Source organism: Pithys albifrons, chromosome 4, assembly GCF_047495875.1.
Source record: "Pithys albifrons albifrons isolate INPA30051 chromosome 4, PitAlb_v1, whole genome shotgun sequence".
NCBI classification, from domain to species: Eukaryota; Metazoa; Chordata; class Aves; order Passeriformes; family Thamnophilidae; genus Pithys; species Pithys albifrons.
In genome coordinates, this window is record NC_092461.1 from 2417089 (window position 1) to 2443823 (window position 26735).

Below are 26735 nucleotides of genomic sequence, written 5' to 3' on the forward strand. Positions count from 1 at the left end.
TTCCCCTGTGGCTTTAGCTCTGGTTTACAGCCAAAGTTTCAAGAAATCTGTTTTCCACTTCCCATTGAGATGTAGCTGAAATCCCACCAGCATGGTCCATCCTGGGAGCAGGCTGTGCCTCCACGCCCTGGGACCTGGCACCAGCCCAGATGGCAGGAGCCCTGGGAGAGAGGCTCTTCTTGTGCAGTTCTCATCACTTTGGGCAGAGGTTAGTTTACAAGAATTGGCATCTTCAGACCCAAGTCTAGGCAGTTCCACTCAGGCTTCAATCTGTTGCCTAAACCCAGTTTGGATCTAACTGTAAATGTCTCTGGACAGCCCTGGAGAGCGTGGGAGATTTGATTCTTTCTGCCTGAGAAAAGCTACTCCAAACACTGCGTTGTCAGGTAGCCCATATGTTTGTTTATTTGCCTGCTCACTTCCTCAGCCCCGTTCTGGTTGATCCTTTGATGGAGAGTTAAGTCTGGCTTCGGTGGCAGATCCTTCCCCCCAGCGGCACTGCTTGGGGACACGCGTGAGCTGCTCCGTGGGATGCATCGCTGCGGGAGGGGGAGGAAGGCAATGACCTCAAGCTCTCCCCGCTCCGAGGCTGTCGAAAGCAGCGTGGGGGCTGCGGAGGAATGTTCTGATGAGCTGGAAAACGTCCCCATGGCTCGGCACGGAGTCATCTCACAGCGCGCACCACGCAGGGGGAGGACCGGCTTTGAGTCAGAGCGGAGCGGAGCAGCTGCGAGCACGACGCTCCGTGTGAGTCTGAGCCTGAGCCTGAGCCTAAGTCTGAACCTGACTCTGAGCCTAAGTCTGAGGTCAGCCCTGCTCACAGCCACGCACCATCCCGGCGCTCCCAAAAGCGCGGTGCTCCCGGTGGCAGAGGATGCAACGGGTTGTGGTAATTTATTATTGCAAACGAAGGGTTTATTTCGGTAGCTCAGTCTTTCATTTCCCACCCTTTCTGACTCATTAAGTCAGGTGAGCCACCTCTGTTATTTAGTTACACTTTTGTATTTCAAGGACAGGTCCTAAATTGGTATTTAGCACTTCCTGATGCCAAGCCCTCACATTTATCTGCCTGCTTGGCTAGGGATTTATCTTGTACTCATATGCATTCTATAGATACGCTCCTCCAAAACAGCAGGTTTTTGGCAATTTGCTTCACAACCAACATCCAGCTCCTGTGTTCTGTGCTTGTCAACAATTGTTGGTACACTAACACACAAAAGAAAACTTCCAGACATCTCATTAACGTTGTTGTTTGAAAACACAACCAGGAAAGCAAAAAAATCCTAAGAATATTGTGAACCCTGGGAGGTGGAAGTGTTGCCATGTGGCAAAAACACATTTCCATGCAATGAACAGCTGAGAAAGAGAAAACTGTTAATAAACAATTTTTTAAAAATCGTAAGATGATGACAAAATAATGACCAAATAAGACCAGCTAACCCTCACGTCAAATTTCACATTTCCTTTCCATAAAACCATTTGAGAGGAAAGAGAAGGTTTCAGAGATGATATCCCCCCTACCCCTCATCCCCCAAGCACTTAATCAGAGATTTACAAACCAGTAAATCAAAAGGGACTGTGAAATTCCAGCCAGAGAAGCGAACAGCGAGATTAAGTGGATTAGTCTACTGTACAGGAATCCAAGGAATGCAGCCTGCATGTGCTTTTGTTGTGGATTACTCAGCAGCAACATTACGGTTTTCCATCTCCCAGAAACATCTGGGCATGTGCACTTGTGCAAACCAACAAGGAAGGAGCAGCCCCCAACGCGCTGTACCACGGGCTGTGCTGATTCCAGCAGGCACAGCGTTTTCTGGGGAAGGAAGGAGACCATCCAAACAGGTTTATATTGTCTTGGTTGAAAATGAAGCAGGAAACAAGCGGCTTCTACCACGAACAGGCAGACGCATCCGATTAGTTCACATGCAAATGTATCTCCGTCTAACTATTGACCCGTTAATGGTCAGGTGAAATCCTGCAGTTCAGACGCTGCAAAACTTTTAGGAAAGTTGAGTCCTGGTCAAAACTCAGCATCTCAGACTGACAACAGTTTTGGGGTTCGTTTAATTGGGTCCAAAAATATACATGAACTCATAGCCTGAGCAGACTGGTGGAAGGGGGTGGGCAGAAACACAAGGAAAAAGCAATAAGTGACGGATAAATGAACAAACTATTACTAGCCAGAGTTAACAGTTTGTATTAGCAGTCAGTAATAAATAATTAATATAGCCCTAGGAGATATAAAGCCGAGGTATCTCGTGCTTGGCTCTAAATGGAACTCAAGATAACCTACTTTGAACAGTAATGTGTTCACAGTATGTGGGAATTAACTGCTCAGTGTAATAAGTATTATTGAATTCCCCATCTCTGTACAGATAAAGGGCAACTGCCACCAAAAAACACAGTAATAACAGTAACCAAATGATAAAAAAGCAAACAAACCTGCTTTTCATTACATCCTTAAAATGTTATAGGTTGAAATAATCTTAAAAGGGCTTAAAAAACAGCAATTAAATATTTCCATTTCTGTTTTCCAAGACTGCAGCTGAGAAAACGAAAGAGGCCTAAGTGCCATACCGTGCTAGCCTTGCTAATAACTCTCTGTGAAAAATCTCATTAATTCAGTCTGGCTCTTCAGATCAGCCGCTAAGACCTTGTATTGTCAGTCATCCTCTGGCCTTTTCAGGATTTCCACAGCCTAACTAGCAGAGTCTCCATGGAAACCATGCAGTCATGCTTTGCACATCCCCAGAACTTTTTGTTCCTGACAAAGCTTGAAAAATCACATGCAGCATGGAGAGTTTAACACAGTGAACTAAACCCTGACCCACACTTATAAATGATAAACCCCAGCATACCGGCTTTATTATAAATGATTTCCTTACAAGATACTTAGCCAAGCTGGCAAAATGCTGAACCAGACAACATAGGAGGAGCACAGCTCTGGAAGAGAGGCAACAAACAAACCAAAGCAAAACACAGAGTTTTGGGCTAGTTCTGCCTCCTTTGAAAGCGCTGGAAGCACAGAGGTAGGAGACAAGCAGAGAGCAGAAGCGGCACTTTGAAGTTGCCTTTCCCTGTAAACGGCATCCTCCAGCCTTCCAGAGAGGAGTCGGCACTCTCGCGACTCTCACAGTGGCACCGATTCACTCGGCTGGCTGTCAGAGGGGGCAGGAATCACAGAATCATAGAATGGATTGGGTTGGAAGAGACCTCCAAGATCATCAAGTCCAACCCTTAATCCAAGCCCACTGTGATTACCAGAACATGGCACTCAGTGCCATGTCCAGTTTCACCTTAAACACATCCAGGGTCAGAGAATTCACCCCCTACCTGGGCAGCCCATTCCAATGCCTGACCACTCTCTCTGTTAAAGAATTTCTTCCTGATATCCAACCTAAACCTCCCCTGGCAGAGCTTGAGCCCATGCCCTCTTGTCCTACTGTTGGTTGCCTGAGAGAAGAGACCATTCCCCACCTGGCTGCAACATCCTTTCAGGGAGTTGTAGAGAGTGACAAGGTCACCTCTGAGCCTCCTCTTCTCCAGGCTGAACACCCCCAGCTCCCTCAGCCTCTCCCCACAGCACTTGTGCTCCAGTCCCTTCTCCAGCCTCGTTGCTCTTCTCTGGCCCCTCTCCAGCCCCTCAATCTCTTTCCTGAACTGAGGGCCCAGAACTGAACACAACACTCAAGGAGATAGATCTCAGCCCTGCAGGGTGCCCCTGAGACCCTGCCTGCACCTGGGATAGCTCTGGCCAAGCACTGCCCACCCCTCCAGCCCTGGAGCAGGCACCTGATTGATACTCCAAAACTGGCACTGAACACAGGAGTGACACTGCTCTCAAAATTGGATTCTCTGGCTTGCAACTGGGAACCAACAGGCTTGGAGTGCACACGTGTGTCTGATGGAGAGTAAGAAGGTGACAACCCACTCAACAGCCCAGATGCCTTCACCCCAAGCCTGAGTGCTCCCCATGAGGTTCTGCTGGGATGATCAGTGGCAGTGGGCACTGGTTATGCTGACCCTCCTTATTCCTGCTGATTCATGGAGCAAGTACTCATGCCAACAACATCATTACCCAACATAAAGTATTAATAATAATAAAGTATTAATTATAGCCAGGAGGGCAGGACTGAGATGCCAGGCACTGTCTCCAGAAATGAGTCCATGGAAAGCCCCATTCATGGCCAGCACCCGGATGTCACCTGTTCCTTGGCACTGCAAGAGCCCCACGGGACTTTTCCTCTCTTCCCTCAAGCAGTGCTGCTGCCAGTCCCTGCTTGGGGAAGCACTTGCACAGAGATGCTCTGTGTGGGAGGACCAGCAGAAGTCAGAAAGGTCACATGCAGAGAAGTCACGGCAGGCCAAACTTGCTTTGCCGCAGTAAATTCTCAGCTCTGGTGCAGATGAGCAACTGCCTGCTCAGTACAGCTCTGGGCTGGTGAGAAAAGAGGTGACTCATCCCCAGGGTCATGCTTTAATCTGGGAGCACTGCCAGGGGAGGGAGAGAGGGAGTCACACTCAGCCATGTGCGTGGTGAGCTCACTCCTTTCTTGGGCAGAAGACGCAATTCACCTCCAGAGGATCAGAGCCCTGAGTGGGCTGAGCCATCACCTGGGAGCTGCCAGCTGAGCACTCCCACCTCTGAGCTGCAAATAGTGAGCAGGATTAGGAAGTTAGCCTTACATGGGATGGCTCAGGAGGTGTTTGGCACAGGCAGTCCTGCCCCAGTGGGATTCAGGAGGTCAGAGCAGACTTTGTTTCCATGGGGTTGCCCTGGTGTGTCACTGCAATGGATGGAAAACATTTCCCCACCTTCTCCTCCCCCAGTAAGGAGTGGCACATAATCAACAGGAAGCCTTGGGTCTCTGGAGCCTTCCAGAGGATAACCACAGGCACTGGAGCCAGCATGGTGTGGGACATGCAGGCCTGATAGATGCTGCCTGAGCTGGCTGGGACCCTCTGGGGGTGGCCTTGTACAAGCAGCAGATTCCCCTGCCACTGCTGTACTCTGGTGAGCAGCACATGCTGTTGCTCTCTCTCAGAGCCATTCACCACCAATGCCAACCACCTGCTTCACTCACCACCCAAGGGGCTGCCCTTGGCCACAGAGCACACCAGTGGCTTGGGTACCTGCATGGTGGGCACCACAGGTCCTCACTCTCAGGTTGACATCCAGCCCCCCTTCTCTGGTGAGGACCTTGCTGTGCCTTGCAGGCTGTTTGCAAGGCCAGAAGAAGCAGATGGTGTTGGGCTGGAGCAGGAGCCCAAGCTGAATTACAGCCACCACTTGTGACAGCTGTGGTTTATTCATTTGCCCACGAGGACTGAGAAGACCAGAGCTCAGGGAGATGATTTTATGTAAAAGCCTTAACTCCTCCTTGCTGTATTGTGAAATTGTATATGTGTTGGCTTAAACTCAATAAAACATCTTTGCATCTCTTGCTCTGATCTCTTATTTTCTTATTTGCTTCCCTTGTGCTCAGGGATGAGACCTCCTGGCAGCCCAGGGCCCATGCCAGCCTGAAGCACTGCCTTGAAGGTTCTAGAGATTATAATGGATGTTTATCTGCTAAATACAATGAAAAATACATCTGCCACTGAAAGGGACATATTGCTAAAATACAAGACAACCACCTGTGCCACTTCGAAACTCAGGAAGGTGTGGAGATGTGTAAAGGGCACGATTTGTTGCCATAATTGTCGAGGTGAAGCAGGTCCCAGTGAAGCAGTGCTGGTCTCTTGGCTCCTGTGCCTTCTCTTGCTCTACCTGAGTGTTGCCATGTCCATGAAGGTGCCACCTGAGCTCAGTAAATACCCCCTGGTTTCATTCTGTGGTGGCCTCAGATGGTCCCTAACTGTGGATGGAGCAAGGTCATACAGCCACTCTGCTGCAGGTCACCTCAAAATGGAATGGGACCCTCCCTCAGCAAGAATATCCAAGATGGGTTATTTTCACATGGCCCAGTATGGATTCTGATAGACAAGACAAGGGGAAAACAGTCAATTCTCAGGTGCTCTCTGACTTGGAGCTTCCTCAGCTCTGTAACATCACCAGGCTGTTAAAATCTCCAGCTATACAAGGCAAAATCCAAGTAGGATACTCATAGGATTTGCACTTTTGTGGAAAAGAGACTGTCACAGGGACCTGAGCTGATATATATGGAAATGGTACATGTGGGGCATCCAGGAATACAGATCTTTCTTTGAATTTATAGAAGAAAAAGGGAGGCAAGAATGGAGAGTTGAGATGGTCACTGAGCTGACTGTGGGAAATCTGTGGCGAGGGACAAGCAGAGACAAGACAGCAGAGATAAGACAGCAGAGATTACACAAAGTCCAGAGAAAAATTATCTCCTTCAGGATCTTTTCGATAATTTAAACAGGAGTAAACACAACTCCAGTTCAGCAATTTTTATCATAGAGCTCCTGTGGTTTTGATGTAGCAGGAGATACCCTACAATATTGCAGAAGCACAGCCAGACACTCCCTGTAGATATGGACAGGCTATTTACCATTTCCCTGACTTCACTTTCTCCCTCTTGACAATGTTAATAGCAGATACTTTATCAGGCCTTTCATAAAATATATTTATAGGTAAAGCTCTTGAAGAGCAATGTATGATGGGCATCTTCCTCCATTTCTGCCTGGAAGCAATAGGAGTTGTCGATTTTCAAGTTAAACTGTAATCAATCTTTAGGTTCTATGAGAGTTAAATATTACCCTAAATTGAACCAGCAGCTAAGCAAACAGCTGATAAGCTTTTAGTGAACTCAGGAGTGGCATAGAAATAAATCCTCCCATGTACTTTGTCTACAGGTGTGCAATGTTTATTCTCTTCCATGAAGTTGTAACTGAGCTTTGCAATTGGCTCCACAGTGAGTCAGTCACCACAAGATTTTGTCAGAGGTGCAGTTTGGCTCCTATTTGGCTACAAGGGGCAAAAGGGTCTATGGAAAGTCTACCTTGAGTTGTCTACCTGTTTAGTAGTTCTGTTAGCAGCCAAAATCTGGACCATGCTTAACTTTACAAAGCCCAGTGACAGTCATGCCTGGCCCACCTCTATTATGAACAAAGTCTGAAAAACTTCTACCATTAAAGTCTTTTCCTTCTATGTCTTGTGTACTACACAGATAGTTCATTAGAGAGGCATTAAGAAGGAAGAAAAACTCTTCACACAAACTCCAAGGAGAGCCTTGGGGTCTTATATAACACTTTGAGACTCTAGATCACTTCCAAGTGTATTCTGAACATAAAAAGAATTGAAAATGCATCACAAGGTGACAGTGGGGTGACAGATCTTGTCCATCCACACAGACACTGCCCTCCACCTACACTCAGCCTCACCAATGTGCATGTAGCTTTGAGATGACAACCATTACTCAAGAACATTTAATCACAGAATCCCAGACTGTTCTGAGTTGGAAGGGACCCACAAGGATCATGGAGTCCAACTCTTCAGTCAATGCCCCACACAGGGGATTGAACCCATGACCTTGGCATTATTACAACCAAGTTTTAACCAACTGAGCTCATCTCAGGGTGTGGAGGTCTCACCTGGTACACACCCAGGGCTGGGATTCTGCTTCAGGTCCATCAAAGTCACATTTCCTCACTGAAAAGGGAACTGCTTAGCTCTAAATATGAGTAAAACCATAACAGCTCAAGTGCTATGGAATCAAAATTCAGAAGCCAAGAATTACTTTGCAGTCATCTAAAAATGCCATTAAAAACCAGCTCTCCTGAGTATGAGAAATGCATTTGTCTTGTCTCTGAGGGAAAGCTGGAGGCTGGACAGAAATAGCTTTCTGGGAAGTTCCTCTGTAACCATAAAATCCACATGCCTCCTTCTTCCAATTGCATGTTCCCTTCTCAGGATCAAGCTGGGTATTCAGTTGGAAGACTCTGGCATGAATTTGCAAAGGAGAAGTATAAACCCAAGCTTGGAGGAGGCTGTGCAGTTTACATCCTGTAGCTGGTGAAAATTGGCCGAAGTATTCAGGCTCTCACCCCAAAAGCAAAAGAGACACTCAGAAACTCTGAAGGTGTTTCTGGTCTCCAGCCAGAAAAGGTCGTCATCATGAAGAGATGGGAGAAGGAAGGAAAAACAAACAAAAGGGAGGCAATCTTGGAAAATCACATATTCTTCTTGTACTTCACACAGAGCAGGTTTCTTTGGGGTTTCAACACCCAGCTGCTTCCAGGAACAGAGCAGACATGCACGTGCCTGCAAAGCAAAACACAGCTGGAGAGCTAATTTTAGGCCTCCCAGTCTTGGCAGTGTCCCTTTAGCTAATGAAGAATATGCGATTTTCAGGCATATGTACAAGCACCAAACTCTTCCAGCTGGTTTAGGTGGTTGTTAATGCAGTTTACTCCAGGTACCACCAGGTGTGCCTGTTGTTACTTTTACCTGAGTGGTGAGATCACCTCCTATTCACAATGCAGTTCTTGTGTCTGAAAAAACCAGTAAAGGATCCCTCAAACAACATTCAGCAGAATGGAAAAGCTTGGTCTAACAAGTTGGAATTAAACTGGCATTCATCCCTTGTAAGGCTGCTGAGTGATTAAACCTTTCTCTTTAATTAAAGGAAAACTGGTCTTCCTCTTTCCTTCAAAGATGCAAACACATTTAAAGAAAGAAGTAACAGGTAATATGTTTGCACAGACTGGATTTCAAAAAGAACAAGACCACCAAGTTACAGCCAAGGTTTAGAAAGGTATTATCTTTCTAGTAAGAATTGCTGTTTCAGGTTCTGTTTGTGCTACAGATGTAAAGACTTTTATTTTAATTTAAAACCCAGGAGTGCTCTGGATTTTAAACCATTTACCTGATCCAACCAATGCTGGAGGTGCTCCAGAAATTTCATGTTTTACTTATGATCCCCAGACTATCTTTCTGTCAGAACTGGCCAAATGTTGCAGTTCCTGGAATCATTAGGTCAGTGCCAGGACTCAGAAGAAAAGGAAAACTTGTAGAAAACACCCATTTACAACTCTATCAAATTTGCTGATAGTTCCTGACCCTATCAATATTCCTTTTCCTTTCCCAGGAGGGACATTGGTTTTGGTTTTCCTGGTAACCCAACCCACTCTGAACTGGTGGTTAAAGGGACAAAACCTGGTGGCTTCAGGTCCTAAAGGGCAGGTTCAGAGCACTCAGGCTACAACCTCCCTGCACTACTCTCTACTGAAAAATGACATAAAACACTCCAAGTCCTGCATATGCAAACCCTCCTTCTCCCAGCACTGAGGTCCTGTCAGGTTTTCCCACTCCCTCACCCATGTATGCCACCAACACAAAAATGCAGATTTTATTTTCTCTGTTGCCACCTGTGGGTTCATCTGATGTGGGTGACACCCTCCCTTCACAAAGGCATCAAGTTGTAGCCAAACCATGGAGCAAGTCCAGTGACACCCCAGCCAGCTGTGATCAGGGACACCAAACGTGACACAGAGAAGAGAATTCAGTGCCCTTTGTCTCCTCAACATGAATTAAACCAAGAAAGTGATTTCTGCTCCAAGTGATTCATCTGCATTTTGAGAAAATGGGTAAAATCAGAAGCCTGATGTGCAACTTTGCTGTCTGCTCTGCTTGTTCCAGTTCAGGCTTGTTCTAAACATTTCTATCAGACACTTCTGTAAACTCTTCTCAGACTGCTGGGTAATAACTTGCATTACACTAAAAGTAATCTCAAATATATCTTTCCTTCCCTTTTTATCTTCCTTAACACCAGAGGCATCATTTCTGTGAGAAACAGACTGGATAATTTATGGAAACAAAAATAGTCTACTGAATTGAAATAAAAATGCTTCAATATGTGGCAATAATAATGAATGAAACTAATTCTGTCATCACACACACACACACACTGAGTTTTACCAAAAAAATGTGCCCACACCCCGAGCAAAAGAAAATATTAATTCCATTCTCAACAAATGAGATGAGAAGAGCAAACCCTTTTGATAGTCCACATGTTAAAAGATTTCAGGAGTCAGCAATGCCTTCATCCTTTTAAAATGTTATTACCTAATTAATTTCTAATAGGCAGAAGCATTCCACATAACAGCATGTTTTTACCAGGTAAAGCAATGCCTGAAACCAGATGCCTGCAGAGCAATTGCATTGCAGCTAAACCAAAGGCAAAGAAAGTGAAATCATTTCATGCTCATTTTCTGCATTTGTGGTCATTAATCCAGCAATTGAAGGAAATATTGAAGAGTATCTCTTGAGATCAGCATCTCCCCTGAGGTGCAATCTCCCAGACCTGATCCAGCTTGCCACAGACACGTCTCTTTGGGAAGGGAGTGCTAACACAGGTATGTATGCAAAACTATTCCTGCTAATCACAGCCTGTTCCTCAAATCAGGCAGATTTCAAAATTTCAGCCAGAAATCTCATCAGCAAACAGTTACAGGCTTTGTCCTTATGAAGTTTCAGGTCACAGCAAGATGATGTGGCATTGCTGTGTCGGTGGGAACCTGCACCAAAATTACCTGTACCAGTTCAAAACAGATGCCTGGGCCAAAAGTCAAATAAAATCATTAAATATGTGGCTGTTTGGCTGGTGGTTCTCAACAGTTTAATTTAGATTATTGGAAGATCATTTCTGAAACTAGATGTGGATCTGGCACCTCTTTCACCCAACAGGATGCAGAGAAGGGTATTGGCAGAGCTCAGTAAAGATCATATTTGGGGAAGATGCTGAAAATACAGTGAAGACACAGCTAAGGTTGAACTTTCTATTAATGAAAAAAGTTCTGCTCATTTGACTTCAGTCATTTCACTCAAAGCTTAAACAAATTCTGCTATTTTAGACTTGACTATTTTTTTAAAAAGTGCTTATTTTACAATAAAATTGCTGACTTCAAAATGAAAAAAAATAAACACTAAATATGAAATAAATATATAGGTAGGAAACATTTCATTTTAAACAGTTGGAATGACAATATTTATGTTATTATTAGGATAATGTTAATATTATTATCCCCTTCTCTATCAGCAATGCAGAGTCAGTCCCTTCTGACAGAGTCAGAGACAGCCAAGAGCACTGCCCTTACTCCCAACATTTTTGCTCCAAATAATCCCTCTTTTAGAGGTATTTCAGGGGACATCTTGGTGCCAAATGACACTTTGGGTCTTTGGCCCTACAAGACAGACAAGGCACCTTCAGCAGCTGAAATTTCTAATTTCCACTTCTGACTTTGGCATCACTCCATGATGCATTCAAATTTATTTCTCTATATCTATTTGCCAGCCCACTGGAAATCATCACTTTATAGAGGCAGCATAAAATTAGTGTCAAATTAAACAACAAGGAGATCTATACCATTTGTTTTGCTCCCTTCTCTGCTCATCCCATAAAGGAAGCCACACAGTTTATTATCTGCTGTAGCAGAGGATTCCTGATCCCTGGCCCTTGCTGCAGAAGGCACTTTGTCACCAGATAAAAGGGAGAATGTTGTTCTGGCTTACAGGAATTCCCAGTGAATTCTGGTCACAGCACTATGGATTTCTCTCCCAAATCAGTATTTTTTTTTTAATGTGCATATTTTTTCCTTTTCCTGTGTTGTGGCTCTACCCTTCTGTTTTTATAACCTGCAGGAAGCATATTTCAAAAATATTTATTAGCTTATTAAATCAAATTACCCTTGCTCCTGCTGCACCAAGTTTTATAGAGTGCCCACAAAAATCAAACAGCCTTTGCTGTAGCGACAATTTGTAGAGATGGCAGAGAAAACTATTCCTTAACCTTTTTAATTAGAAACTCTCAAATACTTCAATTTAATAAATCAGAAACTGTTAGCAAGAATTACTCAAAGTTCTGTGGCTCAAGACCCTCACAAGGCAACTGAGCTATCACACTGTGCTTTGGTTTAACTCCCCACTATTCCATTACCAACTCAACCTTTAAGCACCTTTATTTTTTAGTTCAGACAAGTCCAAGATACAACAGCACATATATTTGCACTGCACTTGATTTTAAAAATAAAATTTATGTGCTGGAGAACAAGGGAAAATATGCAGCAAGTCTGGGAAGAGGCTTTAAATCCTCAAGGTGCTGTTCAATATTTTATATATACTACTTGTGTCTATATATGTATATACAGACACATGAATATAAAATCAAAGTATTTCCAGGAGTCCAATACAACAGGAATAGGAAAAGCAAATTTGAATTTGCTAACACTGCAAATTTGCACTCAGGGTCAGAATTCCCAAAGCTTCTGGGAGAATAACTCCTGGATTCTGGACTTCTGTTGAGCTGATTACAAGCAGGGTCATCAATTGCAAGATTAGAATTGATTTTAAAATGTTTACACCTGCACCCAATTCGAATTTGGAAGAAATGAGATGAAGTTGTATTTCTCTCCAGCATTTAACCAGGAAGATTTGGGGGAGTTTCTTCTGCTTTTTTGCATTTCCCCAATATATAAGTTAATAAAAGTTCAAGTGTCCCATGTTTCCCCTGTAAGCATTTCTTGCAGCTCAATAAATAATTCAGTTAAATAAAGTGTTTTGTGAACTTTTGAAAACTGAAAATTTGGGACTTGAAAGAAAGACTTCCCTCCTTTAATTTTCCTCATCTCTTCTTTAATTGCACTTCAGTATTTAACTGCTTTATAACCCAACCTTACACCACAGTATTGATTTGAAAGCCCAACAGCTTCATAAAGAGCAGAAACAAAGCCTTGCATGAGAAATAAGGAAATCCATTTCATCCCCACCTTTGCTCAGCACTGCACACATAGAGGGAAGGGAAGGGCAGCATACACGTATTTTAACAATAATTTAATATAATAATTTGACATAAAACTTGTGATTGCATGGGGGGAGTTTTAGACCCCACAGGTGGCACCAACACAAGATATCTGTGAGTGGAGGGCAGCAGGTCCACTGGTGTAAAATCTCATTCTGAATAAAACATCAGAAGAGAGAGGGCTAAACCCTTCCATGGCTGGTGCCCAGGCAGCTCAGTGTCCTGTGCCAGGGCACAGGCTCTTGAGGAAGCCTTAGAATCATAGAATGGATTGGGTTGGAAAAGACCTCCCAGATCATCAAGTCCAACCCTTGGTCCAACTCCAGTCCCTTTACCAGATCATGGCACTCAGTGCCACGGCCAAGCTCAGTTGAAAAACCTCCAGGGATGGGGAATCCACCCCCTCTCTGGGCAGCCCATTCCAATCCCTGAGCACTCTCTCTGCAAAGGATTTTTTTCTGATCTCCAACTTAAATTTCCCCTGGCAGAGCTTGAGCCCATCGTGCCCCCTTGTCCTATTGCTGAGTGCCTGGGAGAAGAGACCAATCTCAGGACACTGGAGAAACCATGGACACAAAGTTAAAGCACCCATGGGCACCCTGGGGTAAAGGGCAGAGGGAGGAAAAGAGCTGCATGTGTTCTGTGGGTTTGGGGATGCTTTCCTGCCTCCCTGCCCATGATTACAAGTACTTTGCCCCTGTGATGGGTGCCTGGAAGGGCAGGGGGAGGTTTCCTCCTCCTCCAAGGGCTGCAGGTTGGGTGCTGCTGGCACAGAAAGCGAAATTAAAGCTGCCACCAGGCAGCCTGGTGTTAAATCCATCTGCATTCCTGTCATCTGAAGGCTTAGTCTGCATTCTGGCTCTCCCTCATCCTCCCAACCTGGAAAGCGCTTCTGAGGATGCTGAGAGACAGGTATCAAAGATGTACTGCCTGAGAAAAGAACAACATGCCTCAGAAGAAACAGCTGCCTGGTACCTTTGAAGAAAGTTTCATGACACTTTTTCTATTTAATTAAAAAAAAAAAAAAAAAGAAAAAATCCTCAATATATACATGATGTTCCAGCTTGCAGATCATTCCAGAAGCGCTTCTGACAGTGGTGGATTTTAATGAACCTCTTATCAAGACGGTGCCAGCTCAAGACAGACAATGTGTGTGTGTGTACACACAGATCTCAGTCTTGTTAACATCAGAGAGGGAAGGGGATGGTGTGCAGGAAGATTTATGGCAGGGAATTACCCAGATACACAAAACAAAGCAAAACAAGCCGCAATCAGTGGCATTTTTTGCTCCTGATCAGCTCATAAACTGAGTGCTGACCCAAGGGGTTGATGAAAGGATGATCTGCCCAGATTCTGCTCCATTTGATTTAATGGTCCTTCTTCTGTAGCTGTCACATACACTAAAAAGCTATCTCAAGGAATAACATAAAATAAAATAAAATAAAATAAAATAAAATAAAATAAAATAAAATAAAATAAAATAAAATAAAATAAAATAAAACAAAACAAAACAAAATAAAATAATAATGAAGTAGAATAAAAATAAAATAATGAAGTAGAATAAAAATAAAATAAAGTAAAATTAAAGTAAAATAAAATAAAATAAAATAAATAAAAAATAAAGTAAAATAAAGTAGAATATAATAGAATAAAATATAAAATACAAAATAAAGAATAAAATAAAATAAAACAATAAATAAAAAACCAAAGTAAAATAAAGTAAAATAAAATAAAAAAATAAAATAAAGTAAAATAAAATAAAATAAAAAATAAAAAATGAAATAAAGTAAAATAATAAAACAGATAAAAATAAAATAAAATCATAAAAACAATAAATAAAATAAAATTAAAATAAAATAAAAACAAAAAATAAAATAAAATAAAAATAAAATAAAGTAGAATAAAATAAAATAAAAACAATAAATAAAAAAGTAAAATAAAGTAAAATAAAATAAAATAAAAATTATAAATAAAAAAGTAAAATAAAGTAAAATCAAATAAAATAAAATCATAAAATAGAAACAATAAATAAAAAATGAAAAATAAAATACAATAAAATAGAATAAAATAAAATAAAAACAATAAATGAAAAACAAAGTAAAGTAAAATAAAATAAAATAAAAACAATAAATAGAAAACGAAGTAAAATAAAGCAAAATAAAATAAAATAAAGTAGAATAAATAAAAATAAAAATAAAGTAAAATAAAATAATAAAATAAAACAAATAAAAATAAAATAAAATCATAAAATAAAAACAAGAAACAAAATAAAATAAATAATTGCACCACTGAAAGAACAACAGAATAAAAATCAGATGACTGTCAAAGTGGACTGAGAGAGAGGTTTCACTGCAGTTTTAAGGAAGCACAAACACAATTTCATATGGGGAGTGAGGGTTTAAACAGCAGCATCACATTCAAGCAACACCGAAAACTGTCCCTTACATCTTCATATGGCACATTGAGGCAAAAAGATCCCCTGCTGAATTATCAAAAATACCTCATACACTGCTAAGAGGTGAAACAGGAGCAGACTCTTAAAACTGTGCTCTCACCCACAGCTTCTTAGGAGGGGCTCAAAGAGAAGCTGCAATTAAGCTGAAAATCGGAGCTGCTCTGATTTTGAATATTTAACCCTCACATTCTGGTCCACAGAGCCTGTGATGCTACTGAGGATGGCAGAAGACACAGACCCACAGTTGTCTTGCTGTTATTATTCCTGATATTAATTCCTATAAAAGAGAATTGCTTACAGAGAAAAGGTAAACCCCAGCTATTTTCTGTGACTCTCACATCTGGTGGGTGGGTTCAGATAACACCAAAACCAGCAACCAGCCTGTGGATCAGGGAGGTTTTACCTAGGCAAGCATAAGCTCCTTAGCTCAGCTCTAATATTTATGATAGGCTTAATCCAGTAAACAGATAAATTGGTGGAAGCGTGAAAAGACCACACAACTGAACGTGGGCAACAAAGACCACACACAAACCTGTTGAAACTGAGGATGTGCCAAAAAAAAATCCAGACTATTGGACTGAACAAATAAATAGCGGTCATTAGAGTTGAATAATGGACCACGAATCCAAACAAACAGTCAAACTTACCAGGCAAAAGCCTCCAGAGTTTATTTTAGCATTACTTTACTGTCACTTCTGTGCTAACTTAATGGGGGAGATCATAAGTCCTTTCCAATCTATAGAAGGTTTTGTCATTGATTTCTCTGGGGCAAGCATTTGACCCCATGATTTATGGCAGACAACATCTACAGCAGCTCTTCATGCACTTCTGTGAATCCCCTCCAAAAGGGGAATAAATACAACCCACACAGGAAAACACAAGAAGCACAACTGAAAAAGGCAAGTCCATATTAAATATACAAACTCCAAGAAAAAAGGTCTGGCTTTAAGCACGATTTGAATAATTGTGGGAGACCCATGCAGGCATTGGAAGGCACAGATTCTTCTTTCTAAACCTTTCTGTTGGAAATTCAGGGCTGAATCTTTCTGACATTGAAGGCACTCAGTGGATTCAACAGCAGAAATTTACTTTAGAAATCAAGACAAAGCATTCTTCTGAATTTCATGTTGGAATAAAATGGTTTTAAGCCTCCATGAACTCTGTGGGGTTAGTGAGAGATAAATGAGCCAAGCAAATTAATTACCAGAGAGCTTAAAATCTGTTCCTGTGCCTCTACAGAGCCCTTCTCCAAGGGTAAATACATGGGGAGAAAAAAAGCAACAGGACTATGTCTTTTTACTCAGGTAGTCACATTAGATCATTCCAATGATAATTTCTGGATTCTTCATTTACACAAAGCACGGGCAGTGATACACTAGAAAATATAAAATCCTACTGTTATTGCACTAGTCCACATTTCTAATTAAACCTTAACTGCCTAAAGTGCTCCTACATTACTGGATGGATGTAAGTGAGCAACTTGATATTTGCATAGAGCTTTACACATTCAAAAAGCTTTGCAAACAATAACCAAGTAAAGCCCCACAAATACCCTGTGCAGGAAGCAGGGAAGGAATCCCACTTTTACAGGGGAGGAAAGGGAAAGGGAGGCAAACCTGCTTATGGCCATACAAAGATTCATAAAAGATGACAGAAGCTGCAGGTCCATAATTCAGTGTAATTCCCACCAATGGCCCATCAGTCCTCTGAGAGAAAACCATCACACTACAGCACAACACTGAATATTTTACTCAGATGAGGAGGGACATGCTCAAACTTTGTGTGATTTAGAGGACCACATCCAACAGCAATTATTACATTTTAGTGTAGCACCTCCCCCAATTTTATTAAGCCAAAACAAGGTCTATTCTTTTTTTATTAACTTGCAATTTCTGGTACTTCACCTTTGGGTTCAGCTAAGCCCAGCTTGGTACCAAGCCATGTTTTCAGGGCTGGTTATCAGCTCTTCCTCACATGAACTCAGATCCCTTGAATTCTCAGGATGGGTATTCAGAAACACATGCACAGGAACCTTTGTAGAGTTCAAATCATAACTATCCCAACAAAAAAAAACACATTGTAAAACTATCCTTAAATTCTCTGCTAATCATCAGGGAAACTTTGTGAAGGGAAAAGGAGAAAATTGACTTTCCTAATGAAATAACATTAACTTTCCCTATCCAGGTATCAATAACTTGCTCTTACATAATCCCTTCCATGGCATTTCCAGCTCTCATTAGGTCATTATGTAGTGCAAGGTATTTATGTCTTTGCTTGGGTTTTTTATGGATTCTTACTATTTTACCCTTATTCTTATTTTCCAAAATGGTTGAAGTGGGGCAGAAAACATGAGCTGGCCTTGCTGCCCAAACCTCTTTGCCCTCAGTTGTAAAGGGGAGAGCCACTGTCCTTTGGAAAGAACATTTATAATTGATGCTGCAGTAGTGCCTGGAGGGGCCCTGAGCAGACAGGGCTCAGGTTATACCTGGCACTCTGTCCATGTCATCAGGACAAGGAGCTCTGCTTAGAAAATAAGCACATGGTTAAATGCAGCAGAGGAACAGAACAAGTGGTAGCAGCACAAACTTTTGGCTCCTCAGGGTGCTCACCCACAGCAGCCACCCAAGCCTGAGCACTTCACCGGGTTTCTGGAGTTCTGGGAAGGAGGGGAGAGGCTTCAGTGTGAAAGACTGAGAGGAGGAAAGGCCAGGAGACTCTGCAGGTTCTTACTTAGGGTTCCTTCTGGCCCAAAACCTCAGGTGGGGTCTTCACTAAAAACCTTTGTTGAATAGGAAAGTTAATGATAAATGTAAGCCAAGCAACTTGGTCTCAGGCTGCAATGGGAACAGGAAAATAACCCTGGAAGCAGCAGGGGGTTTGGCCTCTGTTTAAGGATAAAGAGCAGAGAAGCACCAGCTCCTTGAGCACTGCAGAGCAGGAGAGGCAGAGGAGAAAAAGAGGCTGCTGTGTGTGTGCACAGGCACATCTGAGAGCACTTAACATGAATTACTGGCACCTACACAGAAAAACTGACCCCCAAAGCAACACTGAACACCACGTGTTTCAGTTCACTGACACCTCAAAGCAACCACCTCATAATTAACCACCTCTGGTTAAGCAACTCGGTGCCATATTAAAGGCAAAGGGACCATTTGCCCCATCTGACTCCAACAGGGCAACTGCTCTGGAGCCTCTCTCCAGGGTGGTTGGGAAGCCTTTGCAAAATTCCATCTGTGTCCTGCTAACATCCATTTCTCCTCGTGCCAGCACTGCCCTTTAACTCTTATTCCTGCTGCTGAGCCCTGTATCTTTAGGGATAAAAAGTAGCATTAAATTTTATTTTCCTAGATTGAATGAGCCCAAGCTCTTCCCATCTCCTCCTGGGAGATAATTCCCTGTTTGCCCAATTGCCCAAATATCCTGTCTCTGCTCCAGTCTGAGCTCAGCTTTTGCCAGTGGAGAGGACCAGAACCAGACAAAGACTTCTAAAGGAGAACCCAGTGGAAAAGTACTCCCCTTTTCTCCCTCTTTGCTGAAAATCAGCTGTCAGATACATCTGTGCACTTTTTGCCTGTTCTTTTTTTTTTTCCCTGGCCACATCACTTCAGAGGTTCACAGACATTCTGTGATTGACTAATAGGCCAGTCTTGTCTTTCTCCTTCTCTGTCATTTACAATTGATGGATTCCCATTTTAACATAAATTCTTATTAGCCCCTAAGTGATTGCCCATGCCATTACATTCTATTGCTCAGTTGCTCAAGATCTCATCTCATGTAGCTGAAGGATATTCCATTAATCCCTTGCATTAAGAATGCACCACAAATTTATCATGGGTAAAGGAAGAGTATTTCTTTGAGTTACAGGATGATTATACACACAGGTGTGTGGCTTTAAAAAGAAAAAAAAAACAAAAGCAAAAGGGAGGTCACAAAAAAGGTGAAACAAATCATTCAACTACACACTTTAAGCCTTGTAACATCAGGCTGTCTGTACCTGCTCTTATTTTTTAGAATGTTTGGCAACATTGCTTCCCTCTCAAGAACTTAAATCCCTTTATTATGCTCAGCAAATGGTTCTTACCTCAGTTCTGAGACATCTTTCCTCCTCCTTTCTGATCATCCCTTGTGTCTCCCTCACCTGTGGGGGAAAAAAAAGCAAAGAGTTTTTAAGCATTCTGGTTTCCTGAACAATCCAGGCAAAGGGTGCTGATGTGTGAAGAGTCTCCTTTCTCTGGAGAGACCCTTATTGCAGGTCTGGTCTGCTGAGGGCTGAGCTGCTTCCCCCTCTCTCTCCACCCAATCCCTACTCAGTTTTGACTCTCAATTAACCATGAGAGATACCTGGGCTATAAAGAGTCAACAAGAAGCAAATCACCAAGTGTCCTTCAGCGTGGTGGGGGGAGGAGGAGGAGAATATTGTGGCAGATTCAAATTTGCAGCTTGAAAGCAGCTGGGGAGCTTTGCAAAAAAAACAACAAAAAACCCACCCCACACTGCACACATAGAGAGCAGTGCACAGAGGGTGCCATGCACAATATTAATTATAAGCATGTTACAGAAGATGATATTCAACATTTCCAGTGCAAAGCATCCAGGACAGGAGCAGCCAGTGACACTGAGCACCTCCACTAGGATTTGATTTAACATTATAATATTCCAAGGTCATCAAACTGTGACAATTTGTGTCAGGGAGATTTTGGGTGTCTCAGTGAAATACACATTGCAAAAGAACCCCAACCCCTGATTTTAAAAATGAACAATAAAGAGTTAGGGAATGTCCCTAAACCAAATCAACCTTGGCAGGGCTAAGTTTCCTTGTGAAATTAATTTTTAGCATCTCCTCTCCACGGCCCTGCCTCAGTTGAATCCCTCTGTGCACAGTTAATGATCTTGCTGAGCAGATAACCAACCTCGGGCTGATTTACAAGGCCTTTTATTGTCTGAACTGTCTATAATGTTTTTAATAGAGTTTCAGTTGATATTGCAGTAAAACAAGGTTCACTTTACATATTTAATGAAAACATGAAAACAAGCCAATAAAGACACCAAAGCACCAACTTGCCAAAACGTTCCACTCAGTCTGAAACATCTTACAGGCCAAATATCCAAGTTCTCTGTCTTCAGAAGGAGTAACACACCAGACACCACACACTGGACAAGCATCCAGGACCAGTTTCTGCTGCTCAAGCACCACCAGGGCAGCGGTTGGTGCTGCCAACAAGCTGGCAAGATTTCCCAGACAAGGTCCCAGCTTTTTTTTTCCCCTGTCACCTCTGCATTTTTTTAAGCCTCTGCACACTGTTGTTGCCTTCTGGTGATTATTTGCACTGCCAGCAGAGTCTTTGGCATCCCAGCAGCCATTAATGCATTGCAGCAGCCAATTAATTGGGCTGGGCCCTTCTGATTTCCAGCTCTGTCCTCTGCTCCTTTCTCCCTCTCCCACCCCACAGTGTTTAAGGCATGGACCAAATCTATAGTGTTTCTACATCTGAATGGAGCATATAAAAGCTATTTGGTCAGATCTGGTTAATTGGGGGGACTTGGGGTTTAGTGGTTAGGAAAGGGTCTAATCAGGGATAGAGGAGGAAGGAGAGGAGGAAGGAGGGGAGGGAGGGGGCTTCTTTTTTTATGAAAATTTGGACCTCCCTACAGTAATTCCCCTTCAGCTGCTGCCTCACAGATGGACCTTTTAATTGAATTTTCTTACAGGCCTGAGGGAGGGAGTTCATTTCAGGTCAGGTGAGGCAATTGAAGTGAATCTAATAGCTCTGGTTTCTTTTCACTGGGAGCAGGGGGAAGTGTGTTGTTTTGTTTTTTGCCCCTCTGCCTCCCACCTCCTCCATCTCCCCCTTTCAGCTCAGCTAAAAAGTTTCAATTAAAAATTGAAACACACACATGGTGATTTCCAAGGATTTGTTGTCTTCATTTTGCCACCAGTGGTAGCAAGGTCAGCAGTGGGAGAAACCTGAAGCAGTTTGCATCCTGTTCTGGTTTTGTTGCCCACAAGAGGAGGATGTGCAGCATTCACAAAAATGGCACAAAAAAGCATCCTCTTAACTTGTGTTGGCAAACACAAGAAACATCTTCCAGATCTGGAAACCTCTTGTGAATGAGTTACCAAACTACTCATCCACAAGAAACATCTTCCAGATCTGGAAACCTCTTGTGAATGAGTTACCAAACCACTCATCCCTGTGGCATTTTTTTTAATACTATGATACTTTTCAGTCAGAGGACTCCCTGCCTGGTGGGTTTGTTTTCAAACTACTGAAAATTAAGAAGGAGCCATCCCAAAAGAAGCATCTTGAGCACAACTTGTTATTTCTGTGTTGGATAAGAAAGGCTAGGCTTAAAACTCAAGTCTTGTGAAGGACCAAAAAGTCCTTCCCAAGTTGATTTTCCATCTTGCAATGATTTCCAGAGCCAAAGAAGCCAGGCTAGCAAAAGGCCATTTATTCTGGCATAGTATGTCTGTGTTAGAGTCTTTTCATAGCATTTTTCTGGTGTGGGCTGTGCCTTTTGCACATCAGACCATCAAGGTTATAGTCTCTTCTAGCCCAGGGTGGGCACAACCCCCCGTGGATGCTCAGGCAGAGAAGGGCTGTCAGGTCTGTGGTACAGGTTGACCTGGTCCCTCTGGGGACATTGCCACCAGCAGCAGCAGGGACAGGATGGCATCTGGGAGCTTTGCCAGCACAAGTGGCAGGATTTTCTCAGGAGACCTTCTGGGCACCTGTGGCTGGAGCAGAGAGAGAGCAGAAGGCCACTCCAGGTCATTCCTAGGGAATGGCAGGGGATCTGCAGCAAGAAGGGAACTGAGATTCCTGGTCCCAAGAGCCTTGCAGGGAAGGGAAGATGGGTATGTTGTGGTCAGAGAGGTCTGGCCAAGGAAGGACCTTTCCCTTGGCTGAAAGCCTCTCTTGGCACGGCACCAGCCTCAGTCTTACTGTGGTTCATTTCTTCCTCAATACTTCCTTAGCCAATGTCCAAGGCTTTCAGATCTCTCTCCTCTTCAGTCACAGTGGGCTCCTGGGGGCTGAAAGGGCTGATGGGCCTTTAGAAGCAAAAAGCAGCTTTTCCTTGCTGCTCAAACAAATGCAATGTGAGCCAAGCTCAGAGCATGGAGGTGAACAGCTCTCCTGGACTTGGCACCAGCCCAAAAATAAGCACAGTTGCTCCTAAAAGGAGACCACATCACCTGCAGCTGTGCTGCTGTGAGGACCATTTCTCTCTCCTTCACATCAGCTTCAGACCTCTGGGGAGAGATAAACCACCTAAAAAGCTTTGGGGCTCTGAACAAACTCATTGCCACCAGCCTTAAATTCTCCATGCAGCACTTTGCACCTTCCCTGAAAAACTGGAGGGTTCAGCATGCTCAGAGTTTGAAAAAAATACCTCTTATGGATTGTTATGGTGAAAAGATGACATCCACAGATTGTTTCATTGCTTTCAACCCAATGTAAATAGGGAAATTTTGAAGTGCTGATGGGGTTTGTGCATGAGAGAGTGAACCCAGGCAATCCCAACCACACCTGCAGGTTGGGTGGAGAAGTGATGGAGAGCAGCCCTGTGGAAAAAAGCCTTGGGGGTGATGGCTGATGAAAAACTCAGCCTGAGCTGGGCAGTGTGAGCTCACAGCAAAGTCAGTGGAATCCTGGGCTGCATCACCAGCAGGGCAAGGGAGGGGGTTCTGCCCCTTTGCCCTGCTCTGATGAGACCCCACCAGCAGTGCTATGTACAGTTCTGGTGTCCTCAACATGGGGACAGGGAACTGCTGGGGCAAATCCACAAAGTTGATGGAAGAACTGGAGCAGCTCCCCTACAAAGACAGGCTGAGAAAGTTGGGGCTGTTCAGGCTGGAGAAGAGAAGGTTGAGTGGAGACCTCATGGCAACTTCCAGTGTCTGAAGGGCATCTACAGGGAAGCTGGAGAGGGACTCTTCATTAGGAACTGTAGTGACAGGACAGGGAGAAATGGGTACAAACTGAAAGAGGAGAAATTTAGGTCAGATATTAGAAGGAAATGTTTTACTGTGAGGGTGGTCAGACACTAGAAAGGTTGCCCAGGGAGGCTGTGGATGCCCCAACCCTGGCAGTGTCCTCGGGCAACCTGGTTTAGTGGGAGGTGTCCCTGCCCATGCCAAGGGGAGTTGAGATTAGATGACCTTTAAGGTCCATTCCAACCCCTTAACATTCTATGATTCTGTGGGTTTAGGATTCTATGAAAAGTAGAGCACTAAGGCCACAAGCAACCAAACAGAAAGATTGACTAAGTTACTTCATGGCTTCATCTCATTCCTCACAAATTGCTTTGACCACAATTTATAAGTAAAAATAAATCATATATTCTGTATCAGCATTCATATGTTTCAGTATTTCACATATTGCAATGAGACTTCATTCCTAAATGCAACTTCATTTAATTTTGAATTTCCAAATGCTCAAACTGCAATGAAATTATTTTGAAACTTTTTTGAGGAGGAAGAGGGAAGGGAAGATCTTACTTGGCACAGCTCTACTTGCAATATCAAATAGCAAATGTGTGTATCTGTGTAAAGCAAATAGCAAATGTCTGTATGTAAATTTAAGCTAAACCACAGGGTAAAGAAGCTCCTTTTGCAGTTGGGTCTTTCATCTTAAACCATTCTGGTTGTTGTAAGGGCACCAAACATTTGGCTTCCCCACTGGCATTTCCAGCAGCATCTCGTTCACATGCTGCTTTATTTTATTTTTTTTTAAAGACCTAACAATGTACATAAGAGCAACTTGGCCAGTGAGGCCTGGGCACAGATTAAATCTGAGGAGAAGGTCCAACAGAAGCCTTAGGTCTTCCTGATTAATATTCCCTTTAGGCAGCCCCATTTAGAGGCCCCAAGTGGAAACAAAGGTAGCAAGGCATTGCATCCCTACTGCCAGGAAAGAGGAGGGCTGGCTTAATCAGCCATCCGTGTAGCACTGCAGCAGAAGGGGCAAAAAAGCACATATTTAGGACCAGATGCTTCTCCTTTAGATGAAAGGATGATTAAAGCACTTGTGCTGGAAACTGCAGCGTTCCCTGCATCATAAATACAGCAGTGCATGTCTGCCCCTGCCCCTGCCAAAGCACATTCTGGGGCTCTGGCAAAGGGTACACAGAGGTGAGGGGGGAAAAACCAGCAGTGGGTAAAGCTCAGCCCACACAGGAGAATGTAAAAATGCTGCATTTGCTCCTCTAAGGAAACTGCCTTTAGTTCCAGAGCATACCACAGGTGCCCTGAAACTTTTCTAACTAGAAAGAAAGGCCACTGATTAAATCCCTGTGTGGGACTGACATATTTGTATTTGTCTTGAGACACCCACATTTCCATGCATAACCAGAAAGATTTCTTTCAAATGCAAGGAAGAATTCTGAAAAATACCCCACTGACCATTACAAACAATCAGCTGAGTGATCCAGGACAGCTGCTTTCTGCAGAGTCAAACAAGCAGGACAGTGTTGGGTACCTGGCATGGTTCTTGCCAAAATAAAATTGTGCTTTACCATCAATATCTAGATTTTCTTTCCATCATTGCTACAAGAGAGGGGGTTTGTCTATAGCACCCCCTCAGCCCCCAGAGCAGTTTGAAGGAAGCTTTAACACGCTGCATTGGAAATGCCTGCTGGACAGACACTGCATAAATCCATTCTCCAATAAAACATTCTTTTCAGGCATTATATTTTTAACTTTATGTATCAACAGGGTTCTTACTGCCTGGACAGCTTTAAGAAGAAAAAAAAGGGACAGATTGACAGTTAAGACAGCATTTCAGTCTTAAAAGGAAACAAAACCCAAGCTCAATTTTTCTTATTGTTCCCCTATTGTGAAGCATCCACGCCCATAAAACTGCCTGGTACTGATAGAAAGGATTAAGCCTTTATGCACAAGGCATTTCACTTCTTGCTGGATCCCAAACCAGCTCTGACATATCCAAGTTTCAGGCAAAGGCCAGTAGGAGCAGTTTCTCAAAACCAGAAAGAGTTGTGAGAAACAAAACAGGAGGCAGAGCAGTTTCTGGGCACAGCAATGCAGACATGAAAGAGAGCACATGATGTGACATGCACTGCTCAGACACTCACACACCAACCTGCTCAGTCCACAACTCCAAATGCTTCTGTCAAGCCAATTTCCCATAGGATAATCTCCCAGAGATGCAAAGAACTAATTATAGGAAACACCTAATAATGGAAAGCAGAAGCTTTAAAATGACTAGTAGATAAAAGACAGGGAGGCAGGAGATGGAATCTTTTGCATTGGGCATTTATTTTCTTTTGAAATTTCAGTGTGAACGGATGAGAAAAACGGGTGCAGTTTCCCTTTACATGACAGGAGCAATAATTGAGTAGGATTATATGTCATCCATGAAAATACTATATTTATGCCTCGTTGTAATCCATTCATTGGTTTATGGATCCGGAGTCCCACGGGGAGTGTCACAAATCCACATAATGTCCCCGAGTGGTGGATTTTGCATTGGATCTGCGATGCCGCTGGCGGACACGGAGATGACATGTAGCCAGACAGCCCCCAGGAGAGCACAGAAACAGGCAGGCCAAGCAGCTCAGGTGGGAAACACAACCTCTGGCCCCAGCCTGCAGCTCCAGAGAGCTGCTCCAGCACCCAGACCATTTCTCCCTACTCGTCAGAGGTTTTACACATCCACACTTACAAGCGTCAGAGAGGACTGGGATGTATCTCATACCACATGGAGCCATTTCTTCTTTTGTCAATCCTAATTTTATGTATTGGACTGCCTAGAGGTATCACTGCACCCAAATCTCACAAACCTGAGACTGGTCATAATTTCTTTCCTCCTACATTAGGAGCAATCCTGAAGTGGCACAATAATAAGTGATAACCCTCCCCAAACACCATTTCCTGTGTGGCTTTGTACCAGATCTATACTTCAACTTCCCCCTGGAAATTAAGGGGTTGTTTTTTCCTGGCAATGCTTTCCTGACTCAGCCTTTTAGGCTGTACATTTCCTGAGACAAAAACCATTTTTTATTTCAGTGAGGCTCCAGACCTGGATGAAGCTTTAAGGCAATATCATAACAGAGACTCAAAAAAGTGGTTGACAGGACTTTATAGCCACTGCTTATACACATTACATATGTCTGCTGGTAGAGGGAGGTGCACTTTGCTAAAAAGCCTTCCTCATACATCATTAATTAGGTATTTACAAAGATCTCAGCTGCCAAACGCTGGGAGTTTCCATCTTTAATGAAGACAAGAGGAGCAGTTAAAGGAGTTGTCACATTTCCTTAGACATGCATCTCAGACAATGATTTTGGATGTTGGTCCATTACTGAAAGCTACAGTAAAGTAATAAAATTCTCCATCCACAACTATGGCTTGATTATCAGCATAAACACAGTCCTTTGCTGCAGTTACAAGTGACTATGGGTAGCCTAAAACCATAAGTAATCCAGCAATAACTCCTATGCTACAACTAAACAATCAAATGGCAAACAGCACCCCAGTACCTTTCTGAAGTGTTTAG

General features: G+C 43.1%; 1 long non-coding RNA gene across 1 annotated transcript in view; it reads right to left on the reverse strand.

Annotated features, from left to right (window-relative positions):
* The window catches only part of LOC139670816 (uncharacterized), a 233454-nt gene that overhangs the window by 43074 nt on the left and 163645 nt on the right, over window positions 1-26735 (reverse strand). Inside the window, exon 4 of the long non-coding RNA XR_011697574.1 lies at window positions 19298-19354. This is a non-coding gene — a long non-coding RNA (uncharacterized lncRNA). The remainder of the gene's footprint in view (window positions 1-19297; window positions 19355-26735) is intronic.